Genomic DNA, 11,977 nt, shown 5'->3' on the forward strand with positions numbered 1-11,977 from the left:
TCTTCTAGTTAGTCATTTGTGTTGGCAGGAGACATCACCCATGTTTACAGTATGTTGCACTGATGTCTGATATGGTGTAACTGTGTAGTATTTCTGGCTCGATTTCTGTGAAAGTGCAATAGTGCATTGGCCCTTCTCCTTTTTCAGGCCGGCTACATCATTCAATGTTGTACATTATCGCTGTGTGAAGATGGGGTCATGCCTATGTTCCCTCAGTCCTATGTTCCTCGAAAATAAAACCCCAAGGGTTGGCGTTAGTTTTGAGGGAACATAGAGTTACAGAAACAGGAGATAATTAGGCTCCTGCCCTATGGGCCTCATGGCTCGGCAAGGCTAAGTAATTCTACTATACCATAGGGCTGAGGGAACATAATTACATTTTGACAATAATACAACTTTGTTTTGGGCAAAACTTTTCATGTCCATTCAAATTTAGTTCAAGGTCAGGTTTCCTCATAATCTACACTACAGCGTGCGCACACACATGCGCATGCATGTACACACAAAAACAGATAAAGTGGAAATATAGGGAAGAGAGAGACTGACAGGCATAGAGAGACACAAGAAACCAGTCTAACTCTCTTTGTCTTTATCTAAAAGCAAATGACATGACCATCGGGTGTGTGTGTGTGTGTGTGTGTGTGTGTGTGTGTGTGTGTGTGTGTGTGTGTGTGTGCGTGTGCGTGTGTGTGTGTGTGCGTGTGTGCGTGCGTGCGTGCGTGCGTGCGTGCGTGCGTGCGTGCGTGCGTGCGTGCGTGTGTGTGTGTGAGAGAGAGAGAGAGAGAGAGAGACAAAGAATGTGTGATGGGAGAGAGAGAGAGTAAGAGAGAGAGAGATAGAGAGAGAGTGAGAGAGAGCATGTAAGTGTGATGACTGATGAGAGAGCAAGAGAAAGAACAGAAAGGCAGAGAGAGGGCCTTTACACACATACTGTGTACAGAGCAGGGCCGGATCTAGGCATAGGCAAGGGGGGGCAATGCCCCCCTAAATGCCCTGTTTGCCCCACCAAACATGATGGCATGCAACAACCTAAAATATTAAACTATTTGAAATGTTATGCTACGACTAGGTTGATGGATAGATAAAATGATAAGATATTAGAGAGAGAGAGATAGATAGATATAGATATGTATCTGGCATATCAACTACACTAGTGGGCCATTGGGCCCCCCAAAAAATAGAAGAACAAGGATGGGGGTTGATGCTGTAGCCTGATGCAGGTGTAAGACCTGTTGTTTGTATTGTGTGTTATAGGTATAAGTGTGCCAAAATGCTTAGTTTTCAATGCATTTCGGGTGTTTTAGGAGGTTTGTTCCCCCAATTTATTCCCTGCCCCACCTAGTGCTGAAGGCTAGATCCGGCCCTGGTACAGAGTGAAATTTGGTAACATCCCGAATCACCCAAACTACATTTATAGCCCCTGTAGAAGAAGAAAGAAAGTAGACAGTTTGAACTGGATCAGCATACAAGTAGTTAACCAGCAAATCACTGGGAAGTTACTCATGCGATGAATCCTGACAAGGTCACTGGCTGATAGATGAGTCCATGCAAGGGGATTTTTCAGAGGCTGTGGAGGTGAGCTGAACGGTGGGAACCAGACAATTAGTGGGTGGAAGGTAGGCAGCCATGTTGGATGATGACTATGAGATTGATTTACATGGATACTAATCACTTGGCTGCCTGGCAGGGAGGAATATACACCTGGGTTCAGCTAGCTCAACATAGAGCCATTTATCTTTGCAGGCTAAGCAGGCAATTAGCCAGCAGTTTAAGAAACTGTTAGGATTATCTGCCGGGATGCGGAGATAATGCTTTTGCCCTGTCCATCATGTGTATGTGTCCGTCCGTCCATCTGTGTGTCTGTCTGTGACAGTGTTGATTTCGTCGGCTAAAACTGTGACGAAAAATGTTTGTCGACTGCGTTTTTTTCACTGACGAAAACTAAATAAAAACTAAGCTGTGATGACTAAAACTATGACTAAATATATTGACGTCAACAAAATAAAAACTAGACTAAAACGTTAAGGAGGAACTAGTGCTGAAGAGAGTCATTTTATGTTTGGTTGCTCTCAGGTGTTGCATGCTGAAAATAGCAGATCTACAAGCTCGTAGATCGGCTATTTTCAGCACACAACCAAGTGTAAAATCAGTCATTATGATACCATCAAGGCCTGCCAAAATACATTTTAGTTGACTAAATCAACTGTAGATTTAGTCGCCTAAAATCCTATGATATTTAGTCGACTGAACTTTGACTAAAACTAAAACTTTTCTGGTGACTAAATTATGACTAAAACTAAAAGACATTTTATTCAAAAGACTATGACTAAAACTAAATCAAAAACAACACTGGTCTGTGAAAAGCTAATCTCGCACACTGCTGATCAGCACCACTCCCAGGTAGGCCTACCCCAAATACATTGATGGTGGCACTATTTCACTGGCACCTGGACAATATGACGTACAATAGGCCTATATGTTTTTCCCCCTGGATTCCTTGGATCATGATGCAATTCCCCACATAGGCCTGAAGCTGGTTGCACACTGCTGCGTTTTTTCGTTGCGAAATGCGTTTTTCAGGCCAAGGAGAGAGAGAGAGATAGAGAGAGAGCAAGAGACCCAGTGATCCGAAAATAAATACGAAACGGGTGGCGGTTTGCAAACGTGATTGATATAACATTTCTTGATTTCTTTATTTATGTGCTCCAAAATTCGCTCCTATTCGGACGAAAAGACGTAGCAGTGTGCAACGACCTAAGCCTTTTTTCCACCTTCAAAACACTTAATTACTTTTGTAAAGTACCGTATGTGTATGTATGTTTTTTATTTTTGTATTATTTCCATCCGTGAATCCTATATACTTTGTATATATTTATGTAGACCTATGTTCCGTTATTGTCCTGTCCTTTATTTCTTACGGGTCTGATGGGTGGGGTTGGGGGGCTCTGTGTGTTCCATGTTTTGTGTAAAAATGAAAAAAAAAAAAAAAAAAAAGACCTTGTTAAAAAAACACACTTTTTGCTACTACTTCTACACATTTTGACCAAAACTAACATAAATTGTTACACGTTATCTTTGGAGTCATGCAATAGGCATGATTCAGGTCATATTCCATTCCGATTGACAATGATGTTCAAAAATCATGAATGATAACATCCAATCTACAACACATTTTATCACACCTTGAGGGGCCTCTACAACACAAATTTCACATACACACCCATAGAGGGCACCACAAATGCTACAAATGTCAGTTTAAAAAACATCTTTTTCACCTAATCTTCTCTTACAAAGGGCCTAATTCCACGGCCATTCCACGCTCAATTCCACGCCCACATTCAGAGCTGCACACCCCGTGTGTTGTCTATGTGTTTGCCTAATGTCTGTGTGTGTCTCTCACACAACATTGCGTGCGTGTGTGTGCCTGTGATGGCTTAAATCAGCTGTGAACTAGAAATGAGCGGGTGCACAGTGTGCGCAAACTTCTAGTTAGGTGCAAATGGTCTCGAGAATCAGTGACTGTCAAACAGGGGTTTGATAGCCCTACTGTTTTCCTGTAATTGCCTTAAAAAATTATGTTCTTTATTTCACACAAAAATGTCATATCATGAGCGCAACATCCTATCTTCCCTAAATTGGAATCGCATGTTGAGGGGCCTCTATAGAGCGCACCTCCAAAAGCCCTTTCACTTCTCCCCATAGGGGCAAACATGCAAAGTTGAACCGTCTGTCACACACCCTCTGTTTCTCCCTGCAGCTTCCTTGTGTTCTGGCAGCTGCAACCCTGGGTAGGCAACCCGGCCTGGCGGAGGTCTGCGCTCCAAGTAGCACACTTTTCTAGCTGGTAATTAAATATGGATGGATGGGGTCATAGGTACGTATATGTGCACTATTCACATGCAAACACATATTGTTGTTGTTGGGTGGAAACCTTGTATGTCCGAAACTGTTTGTTTTGTATTTAGCATTTTTAAAATGATTTAAACTAGTGAAAACAGCTGACAGCATACAACGCCTCACATCAGCTGTTTTCACTACTTTTGTGCGACGACCTTGTGTGATGAAGCAGGGCTTTACTTTGTGAAAAAATGTACAAATTTGAAACTTGGAGATACGAGGTTTCTGCCCAACAGTGACAATATTATGATTCATAATGGAGGGCATTTTGTTCAAATGTATGTGTGTGACTGTGTGTGCGTGTGTGTGTGTGTGTGTGTGTGCGTGTGTGTGTGTTCCTGAGTGAGTGCACATTCATGTCACAAGGTACTGAAGGCCTGTGGCCTACTTTGTTAGCTGTCCTAGTGATCAATTATCTGTTCCGTCCCTAGATAATCAACCATGACTGAGTAAAATGAGGTGACACACTTTCCTTTGTTTGTTAAAATTCCTTCTATTCGGTGCCTAGATGTTAAAAGAGTTGATATAGTTGATATAAATGAAGATGGTATGGTATAGCCAAATACCACTGTTATCTTGCCACATCGCCTAATGAGCACATGCCAACTTCATACCACTCCAAAGACTGCAGCGATCAATCAAAGTGGATTCACGGTAGTGGTGTTGAGCTATCTCAGGTCATTAATTCCCCCTATGTGGAATGTGTGCTCTGTCTCAACCCAATGGCCAAAGCAAAAAAGAAAAAGACAAAAAAGAAAAAAGCCCCAATCTTCCTGGAATTCTGACGTTCCCGTCTGGATTGGTCCAGTCAGCGGAGCAGGAATGGGGCTTTGTAAATGATGGATTGGTCTCTTGTCATCAGAATGTGTTTATATTACACACACTTACTGCCTGGGAGGAGCGAGCAGAGGTTCAAAAGGCGGCTAAAACAAAGAATCAAATTTGTCTTCATTTGGGGATACAGTATATATTTTTTGGTCTCAATGGTAGATGGCACATCTGTAGCTTTCAGAAATACCTGTTAAATGTAGCATACATGTCAAACCAATGTACTCTGCTCTTGACTGCTCTTGAGAACCTCTCTAGAGATTCAGTCACAACTGGTGAATAAGATGGTGACCTCACTGAACTGACGGTCATAGAGAAAGTCAGAAAAAGTTCCCTGTTTATAACTTCCTGACTTGAGGCTACACCTGATTTCTCAGAAAGCAATGAGGAATTGAAATTATTTGCGGTTTATCTGCACACCAAACATAATTCCAGATTGTAGATATTAATTTGTGAGTAATGTTTCGAGTCACCAGACTCGGAACTAACTAACTAACCAAATACCTTTGTGCACAAAGTGGCGAACGAAAGTATGATGAAAGAAATTTTGAAAGTTCAAAAGGTCATTCAGGAATGAACAACCGTTTGAACCGGCTATAGGACATTTATTTTCAATGTTCCACAAATGTATTAACACAGATAGGTAAAATGCCTTTGGGCTGGAATTGAGTTAGTTATCCACCTGTTTCCACCAGATTCTACTGTAGAATTATGTGGGACGCGTCCGGATAACAGCAGACATACAAGTTGCAGATGCAACCGCTGTGAGCTTGTAGATCACACTCGGCTGCGACAGCGGAAATGCCACACGCCTTCTGCGCAATGCACGATGGGACGTTGGAAACTTGTGGATAAAGCGTAACAAAGCATTTATTGCAAAGTGAATTTCTTTTTCATAACGATCCTTAAACTCAATCAATCATCATACGGTAGGTTACTTTCAGAATGTATATTAGTTTGATTTGGATTCCACCCCATCATTATGGAAAGCATCAGATCCATGAAATAAACAAAAAACAGCTTGCACACCGGAGGGTTCCAATTTCATGATGACATTGTAACTGTAATGTTATTTATTGCAGCTACAATGAAAAATAAGTGGACCCTTATTTGGTTTGAATGTGCGTCCATGCTCTGATTTTTAATAACCACATGAACCCCAGTGTCCCTATTCTGTTCATATTAAGCGAACATTTGAAGTAGTAAATAATCGAATAAGGCATTGGATTCATCTCCTGTTCCTGAAGTGTGAGGCAGCTTGATGTACAAGTACTTCCCCCTGCAATGATGTACAAGTCTACCCCCTGGATATAATGCTAGTATGTCGTGGGCGTAGGGACAATCCAACCCATGCTGAGAGTTAAGTAGGGAGGCATTGGGTCGCATTTTTACAGTCTTTGATATGAGTCAGCCGCAGAATCGAACCCGACCTCCCAATCTCCCAAGCGAATACTCTAACCACAAGGCCACATGAGCTGGAACATTTAAAGGACAACTTCGTTTTTTTACAACAAGAGTTTATATTTTAGATTGTAATAAGAGAAGTTAAAATGTTTTCATGTACTGCTTTCTATTGTTTTAGCGATTTTAGTATTTGATTTCAGTGAGTGGGGGCGTACAAGTGGCTAAATATGTCTTTTTAGACACAATAAGCCGGCAATTTCTTTGTTACTGTTTACACCAGCCCCCATAAGCCACATCTGCCCATGAAAGATTGCGGTGCATCTTGGGAATGGGCTTATTGTGTGTCTAAAAAGACATATTTAGCCACATGTATGCATGCCCCCAACCTGGGGACATGCAAATCAAAATCGTTAAAATCACTAAAACTATAGAAAGAAGTAAATGAAAACATTTTAACGCTCATCCTTTCTTTTCTCGAATGGCTATCTAAAATCGGAACACATGTTGTAAAAAACCAAAGTTGTCCTTTAATAGAAATAGGCAAACATATCTACAAGCATTGGGATGCTTTGTATGCTTGTAGATCGACTATTTCCACTATTTGACTTAAAACGAAGTATTGGGTTTAAGTGGTCATTCATTCAATACATTTTTTTGCTGTCAGTTTCCCCCAAGAAATTGCTAATAATGTTGCTCAAGCATTCAGAATGAAAGCTTTCAGGAACTGCTAAAGAAATGTTTTCTGATGACTGTTTGTGTATAGACCACAGCTGCTAGGGTGTGACAGGGTGGAAGAGTCTGTGGTTTACTGTAATGGACTGATAGGGGTGACCTTGGCCCTGACTCAGAAGCACCTGCTGGGAATGGACAGAGGTTATGGGAGTTTCTTTAGAGGGTCAGTGAGACAATACTATAACGTGTGCTTAACAGACAACGTGTTCCATTATTCTTGTTCCTATATACATTCATGTTCCTTCATGAAGATGAAGGCCCCATTAACTCGTTGGTATCATATTGTCTGCAAAATTAAGAAATTATCTTAAAGGATATACTGTTTAGTGAATACCGATGTGATATCTTTTTCGATTTACTAGACCACAGCACTTTGAGATGAATTTTCTTTGAAAGGAGAGACTAAGCAAGTGTTTAGTTTTATTAAGTTATTATAATTGTTTTATTATATCTAAATGTTGTTTCTGCCACAATGTTACGTTTTTTCTAAGGCCTAAGTGTGAAGTGTGATTCTTTTTCGTGGGCCAAAGTGCAATGTATTTGTCCTACTGTAGGAGTGCACAGCCATAAGTGTGTGAAATAAGCTTTTTATTCAGTTAAAGGACATAGACATGAGCATGCATGGGGGAGAAAACAGGGGTCTTCAGCTTGCTTGGTCATACAACTGAATGAATGAACACTCTGGGTCTTGTATAGAAACATCACAGACAGATACTAGAGCAGTGTTGTGTCTTACACAGAATCCAATCAAATGTCTGTTCTCTCTCTGATCCTTCCCCACCCCTCTTATCTGCATTCTGATATCCAGGTCACTTTGAAGTTTGCTGAGAGAGTTGATAAGACTAAATTAAAAAGTGGATGTTGTTGGCTTACGTTTGGGGGTGATGGAGCAGTTCAGTTGGACAAGAACAAACTGTCCTCATCTGACTGTGTGCACACAAACAATTGTCCAGACAAGCTTTTGCTGTTTATGGTTTGGTTTGGGTGACCTGCTACAGTACATTTAGCTATGGTGGCTATCCTCAATGTTGATTTATTTAAGTTTTTGCAATTGTTCATGCTTTATTTCAGCTAGAACAGAGAGACAGGGAGAGCAGGAGAGAGGCGGGATGACATGCAAGTTGCCAATACTGATTTTTGACATATAAAGTTTGGGGTTTTATACGAAGCAGTCATTAAGAACATCAGTTAATAAGTAAGTATAGCGGTTAGAGTGCCTTATTGTCTGTTTTTGGCTGAAAATGAGGCCCTGGGAGAAAATGAGGCCCTGGGAGATTTCTGCTCCCAGTACTTACTTAGCCAAGCTGTGCTACTCATATGCTGAGTTGGCGGTGCAAAAGGCGAATGTTCTACTGACTGAGCTACCCGGACAGTGTGACGAACATCAATCTGTTTACGTAACTGAGAAGGTGGTGAGGACATGGAGGACTAACAATGACTGAGCTGTGATTAAATATATGTATGCATTTCATAAAAGCCACTTAGATAAAGAGGAACAGACTACATGTTCCTTCACATTCCTGCGGATTTGTGGGTTTGTCTGTTTGTTTGTCAGCTTGTTATCAATGCTTACACAGAGAAGAAAAAGATTGAGTGTTCTTTCTGATGCCATCAGCATATCAAAATCACATCTGCAGCGTTTTTATTGTTGCTAAACCTTCTTCAAGGTCCTTTATGATTTTACAGTGATATTGCTTACTGATTAGGCTACTAATTTCACTAAATTATAAATAAATCATCACATTGATATATAGATTTGTAATGGTGGATGAAATAATACATTTAAAACAGTACATACACAGAGCTTTTAAAGGGGTGCAGCATAGAAGTAAATAATATTTTCTTTAATAAATGTCACATCTAGTGACTGAATGCTGTCTGTAGAACATTTAGCTCACCAATATAGCTTATTGAGATTAGTATGTAAACGGTCACAGCTTGTCCGTATGTATGTACAGTATGTATCTCTGTCATGCCTGACACTGTGGTTATATGGGTTTTTTGCTCTGACATCACACTCTGGCATCACTGTGATGTCACACTAACAGAATCCCTTTTATGCCCATGGAGTTCCCTGATGTCATCAATATTAAGCCCATGTCTAATAGACATCATACGGATGACCCCTGGTACCCATATATGGAGATCCATGTACTGTATATGGAGATATGCTGTGAGAGCCCAAACATGCTTACTCAGTTATTCATTATGTGAAAGTCCTATGACGTCTATGACATCTGACATCATACCCTTTTATGCCCATACATGGAGATCCCTGTCTGTAGAACCAGCCACACAGATATGTGCTGTCTTGGCCAGCTGTCTTGGCCATACAGTATATGGATTCTGTTAGTGTGGTATGTGGCCGTTGCGGCCTCCATATATGGGTAACTGGTCCGATATACATCACTGGCCAGATGGCAAAAAATTGGCGCGACCTCGCCCTAAAGGCATGTCGCCCTGAGGCGGCTTATTAGTTTAATAATAAAAAAACACATGTGTGATAATACGTAATACACAATGCTGTGTCCCTTTTTGGCAGGTCTCTTCTCAAATCCACCCTTTACGTGTGTCTTTGTACTCTACAACCAGGTTGTTGTTGATATGTTGATGTGTATGGTGTTCCTTCACAGTAAAATCCTCAGTGTTCACTTAAAAGCCAAATGGATGTAGTTCCATTTGTACACTCTCTCTGAGTTAAACGAACACCACACATTTCACTGTGTTGCTACGGGTCAGAGCCCGTATTGACCGTTTCCCTTCCTCTCCACAGCGGTGTTGTTTTAAACCCACAGCTAGATTGATGTGAAGAATGAGAGTGTATTTGGGGTCTACCATCCGTCATAGGAAGTGAAAGGGGTTGTTTTCTCCTCCTGGCCTCGTCACCTTTGATGAATCCCTGCTGATGAAGACTCCGCTAGCGTTCGCCTCGGGTCAGAGGTATTGCATTCTTTTTTTTCCTTTTCACTCTTATTGCGATTTTTATATATAGGAACAAACTTTTGTGTGTTATTTTAGTTTTCTAGAATTGTTTGCAGTGGCCGGACCACTCAGGACGTTCTAATTGTTTTGGGAACGATTAATTCTCTCGGCTACTATTTTCAAATGGGCTACATGGACATCTCCAGGATGCCTGGGTGTTCCTTGGGGATCGGATCTGCCTTTGCACTCATTTTTGTCCTAGAATAGAGTGAGTCAGAGAGCGCCGTGTCCCCTTCATGACCACTGACTCCCCATCTGAATTTGGGTCTTAAAGCTGCAATCCGGAACTTATGTGCAGGGACGTGCTGGGCCCCTGATTCAGCCCGGGAAAAAGAGTTGGAGAGGCCCTCATTGCGCGCTATAGAGAGAGATCTCTCTCTATAGCGCTGCTGCTACTCAAAGATTTGCCATTTCAGATCATGACAAGTGACAAGCCAGTGGGCCAATTACATGAGTTATATTTCGTCGTTGTCGGGTGGAAACTTTGTATGTCCAAAACCGTTTGTTTTGTATTTATCATTTCAAAAATGATTTAAACTAGTGAAAACAGCCGCTCTACAAGCACACAACGCCTCGCACCGCGAGGCGTTGTGTGCTTGTAGATCTGCTGTTTTCACTACTTTTGTGCGACGGCCTTGTATGATGAAGCAGGGCTTTGCTTTGCGAAAAAATGTACAAATTTGAAACTTGGAGATACAAGGTTTCTGCCCGACACTGACCATATGTGATATATGTCCCCCAGGCCCAGCCAAGTGGGGACTTGGGCTAGCAGTTGGTCTCTCATGTGTGAAAATCCGGGTTCAAATGCTAACAGAAGTTAGGGATTGTGGTTTTAATTTTGAGCATGTGTTTGCAAGGTTATGAACACTCCACAGGATGTTTTCAGCTGGACTCTCCTGCTGAAAGACGTGTAATCGCTGGTCTTTTATAAAGAGCAGGTAAAAAGAAGGGACTTTAATGTAACCTATCAAAAAAGAGAAAATATTCAAAAGGACATACAGAAAAATCGGATGGACAGTATATTTGAAAAACAAAAACCTTTTAAAGACCACAAAAACCATACATTCATATGTGCTGCTAGTACGAGGCAACTTTTTAGCCAAGCCTAAAGCTCAATTCTTGCATCATTACAAAAGAACCACATGAATCCTGGCATCCCTATTCTGGGGGTGGGGGGGGGGGGGGGGCATTCAGTGAAAATAGCAGATCTACAAGCTCACAATGTGTCATGTTGCGGTGTGTTGTGAATTTGTTGTGCGTTCGTGCGTGCGTGCGTGCGTGCGTGCGTGCATGTGTGTGTGCGTGTGTGTCATTACTTACGTTGTGCTTATGTTATATAAAAAAAGGTCCTTTCACATGAACCTCCAATGCAGTGTGGGATATCTTATATAGCTTATAGGCTAATTACCTGCATTATATTATTACAAATAACACCAAAAAAACCGTAATGTCTATAATGTCACACTTTAATGACCTTGTCCCATTATTACCAATCGGTTTTCAAATACCGTAACTGCAATATAGGTACAGTATACGGCAATGATTATGTTTTCTTTATAGATTAATGGAATTTAAAAAAATTGCGTATCGTTGCTATGCGGCAGAAACCTTCTCCATATCTCCATATATATAAAAGGAAGAAGAAAAAAAAAGAATATCCAATCAAAAGCTCACTGTGAGCTTATATAGATCTGCTGTTTTTGACGTTTTTTTTTAAGTGAAAGTTAAAGTGTGTTTTATAAATATTGCACCAATAAAAGGTACGGTATTAGCAAGAGCTTGTGACTAAATAACGGTAATAACTACAATAGAACACAGGTTATGTTTTCCTATTATTATTTATTTTTTAAAGTAACCATGTTGGACATACAAGATATGTCCACCCAACAGCAACGAGAACGTACCAGTGACCACTGTGACACAGATCATTTAAGAGAGGTAGGGCTGTCACAATTATTACATAATCGTCTAATCGTGATTATTTGACATTATCGCAATTATTTTGTCATAATCGTCATAATCGTGAATGTTGAAAAATGTCCGAAATAGTGGAAATAGCCGATCTGCAAGCTCACAACGCGTCGCGTCGCAACGCGTTGTGAGCTTGTAGATCGGCTATTTCCACTATCAAAGT

Source organism: Nannobrachium achirus (genome assembly GCF_963921795.1).
Source record: "Nannobrachium achirus genome assembly, chromosome: 7".
NCBI lineage: Eukaryota > Metazoa > Chordata > Actinopteri > Myctophiformes > Myctophidae > Nannobrachium > Nannobrachium achirus.